This window comes from Montipora capricornis, chromosome 10, assembly GCF_036669925.1.
Source record: "Montipora capricornis isolate CH-2021 chromosome 10, ASM3666992v2, whole genome shotgun sequence".
NCBI classification, from domain to species: domain Eukaryota; kingdom Metazoa; phylum Cnidaria; class Anthozoa; order Scleractinia; family Acroporidae; genus Montipora; species Montipora capricornis.
Window position 1 is genome coordinate 278,566 of NC_090892.1, and position 3,652 is coordinate 282,217.

The 3,652-nt window shown below is 38.9% G+C and overlaps 1 long non-coding RNA gene across 1 annotated transcript; it reads right to left on the minus strand.

Moving 5' to 3' along the window:
- Positions 1-655: 655 nt before the first annotated feature.
- Positions 656-1,521, minus strand: LOC138022130 (uncharacterized). Its single transcript, XR_011126525.1, has 4 exons — positions 1,487-1,521; positions 1,223-1,302; positions 800-897; positions 656-711 (listed from the first exon to the last, which is right to left on the minus strand). It is a non-coding gene; the product is annotated as an uncharacterized lncRNA (long non-coding RNA).
- Between the last annotated feature and the right edge of the window lie 2,131 nt (positions 1,522-3,652).

A 3,652-nucleotide genomic window follows, 5' to 3' on the forward strand; every position in this document is an offset into this window, starting at 1 on the left:
GGGGGAGGGAGATTACATCAAATCATGATTTCTCAGCACAATTCACATTAATTTTCCTAGTTTGCTGTAACATCTTATCAACAATTAAAACAGGGCGACACATACTTCATAAGTCACCGTCTTACAAATTCAACGTCACTTACACCCGAGCTCAAATGAAATGATATTTAAGATCACATTCCAATACAAAGTGATTGAAACACCAGCAAATTTTCTTGACACTTTAATTACATTGTGATCACATTTAACCCCAAGCTCTCAGTAATGATGGGGTTTGTACGAAGCAAGGATGAAGGTGGAACGACCCACGCTCCCACCTTTCTTTGCTGAAAATTCATATTCGAGGTGACATTTGTTCTATTTTCCTAAAATCGCTGGATCAACTTTGGCATACCATAACTAATGAGAATTGTGTGGAAATAGAATACTATTTTAGTTATCTTTTTTAACTACTTCGTCGAGAGAGCTTTGATCTACGGTTAGCTCAAAATTAAATTGCTCTAACTCAAACTATTTTCTTTTCCCCTGTAATTTAAGCCATTTCCCAATAAAACAGTGTAATTGAACAGACCTGGTTTGCCACTGAAGTGCCATACATAAAACTGTTAAAACCGGCGAGGTCGTCTTGACATTCTCTGCGTAGAAACCTTTGAATTCCAGCAACATACACATTCTCAGTTCCACAATCACCTCTCACAACAACAGGGGCTCCTTACCGGGACAAAGATGATAACACAAAATCAACTCATGAATAATTAAGAAACCCCAAAACATATGGCCTCACTAATACAAAACTAACCTCCAATTTGCTCCACACATTCCACAAAGTAGTTACCAACAACATATGGATCATTGTTAGTGTGTGCCACTTCAAGCCATAATATTTTCCTGGAGTATCTGCATGAAAACATAGCCTGTTTAGTTTTAAGTAACATTCCAGTATAATAATCCGATTCCACGTAAACACATAACGTTACTGGTAGTGGTTTTATTTATTCCCTGTAGTGGTCGTATTTTTGTTAGGCGGCTAATAACAATCGATCTTTGGGAAATCGAGTCCCTGTTTTAGTACGGATACTTCATTTGAGGAATTTACAAATTCAACTCTTCTTTAGCTCATTCAAGGGCATTATTGTAGAAAAGAAACAGCTTGATTAAAATATGCCGAAAAACTTGCTTTTCAAGAACGCTACTTCTATGAATATGTTGATAGACTACATACCCGTCAATTGCTCCATGAATGGCAAAGCCAAATGGCTTCAGTTTGTCGTAGCCATCAATGTGCCACAAAAAGTTTGGACCCTACAATGAAAATTATTTTGTTTAGGGCATGTGGTCGTGAAAATAGGTAACTGTTAAGAGTTGTAAGTATTTCTTCCACAGAATGATACATAAAAACAGCAATTCCGCGGAAAAGGGTTCTAGGTGTGCAAACTGAATGGCAAAATACTTCATGTTTCACTAAGCTAAATACAGTAACTTCAACCTTGCAGTGATATGTGCGCCGAATAAATCTCTTTCTAGTTCTTCTTAACACTCCATCTGGATCGAGGTGGCCCATTACTAAACGAACTGTATTCCTTTAAAAAGAATAAAAACAGCCTAGTGAGCCTCTGACTAAACGTTACTGTTACTCGGCCCCAGTAAGATGTCTTAAAATAGCCTAAATAGCAACGACTTTAACCATGCCAGTTACTTGCTCCCCTCCACTATTCGTGTAAATGAAGGCATATTGAGAATAATAACAATTTAGAAATACCTGTCCACGACAAGGCCATAGTCATCACGGAGGCGTTGATGTATTTGGCGATAACCAACACAGCTTCCACTTCCAGAGAGTTCTATCTAAATAGATAATATCCATTTTTGTATACTTGAACATATAAATAGTGCAATAACTAAGACAGTTGTAAACGTAAGGAATAGGACCTCGGTTTCCATGACTTTGCCTCAATAAATATAAAAGAGAGCTGCATACTATACGTAGTCCTTTTTCAGTTAGAAACATACGGCATCTATGAACATTACGAATGTAAATCTAAGAGACTTATGCTAGCCTTACCTCAATGGCATCTACAACATTCGAAATTTCACTCGGCCGTTTTCTTCGTGACAATCCCAAAGCCTTGAGAATACGTTTTAGTTGCCTCAAGCTGTAAATACACATTACATATGATTTTATCAACGAATCAATGCCAATCATCTAATGTTCCAACTACAAAGGCAACACTAACCTCAGAGACACGCCATTTAAAATGTACAGGAAACCCAAAATTTCAGCATACTGAAAACCAGCATTGAAGTATTCTTTGATCGCATCGTTACCTGTAACTGCATGTTAAGGCTCAACCTCTATCATTAGATGGCTGACTTCTACTGAAGAACCCTCTGATAGTTTCAACAAAGTTTAAAGGATACGGTCGTTGACGTTAACACGCGATATTGGTAAATAGCTGGGAATAACCATCTCTTTGGTGATAGTTGAGTCAGTACGTTAGCGATGCCCGCTGAATAAAGGTGGAGACCGTGTCGAACTCGAACTCGAACTCGAACTCGAACTCAAAGTCGAACTCAAACTCGAACTCAAACTCGAAGTCGAACTCGAAGTCGAACTCGAACTCAAACTCGAACTCAAACTCGAACTCGAACTCGAACTCGAACTCGAACTCGAACTCGAACTCGAACTCGAACTCGAACTCGAACTCGAACTCGAACTCGAACTCGAACTCGAACTCGAACTCAAACTCAAAGTCGAAGTCAAACTCGAAGTCGAACTCGAAGTCGAACTCGAAGTCGAACTCGAACTCGAACTCGAACTCGAACTCGAACTCGAACTCGAACTCGAACTCGAACTCGAACTCGAACTCGAACTCGAACTCGAACTCGAACTCAAAGTCGAACTCAAACTCGAAGTCGAACTCGAACTCAAACTCAAACTCGAACTTGTATAAAAAAATACTAGATTTATTGATGTCCCTTTGAAGCCACCGTAAAAAATAGATCGGTCTGTAAAAATGCCGTTACATAGGCCCAGTATGGGAGCTGTAGGCTCCGGGTCATGGGTTCCTGGTCTTGATGTGTATTATCGACTATGGAATTTTTGTAATTTAAAATACAAATTGACATTGACTGAAAAATATCAAATGAACACGAAAGATACGAAACAAACAAGTGACGTGATCGTGAGGTGACGAATATTATTAAACAATTACTCACCGCTCAAGCGGCGGTGAGCGATGAGAGGCGGCTGTATTCGCAGGCTACACCTCTCCTGTCTTCTGTACAAGAATAGAAAAAACAAATTCAGTTTTAAAACATGATTCTATTTGATGAAAAACTTGAATCTTCGTTCCGACTTCATTACAAAAAGCGACTTTCAGAACGAGCCAGAATACAATAGATGTTATTATTATGCAAATAAGTGGCGGAGTATTCAGCTGATAAGCTCTATTTTTTTTTCTATTTTATACTTTTCTGTCTGCTGTTTTGGTGGAACAAATTTTATCCTCACTGGTTTTAGTCTTTAAAAATCTATATCTGTGAAAGAACAATCGTTGTGTTATTAGATTAGGATGACGTGGCCACTAACTGTGAAACCTCAGCTGACAACAAAGGCCCTTCGTGCACCTCGAATCACCGAGAGCCTGCTCGC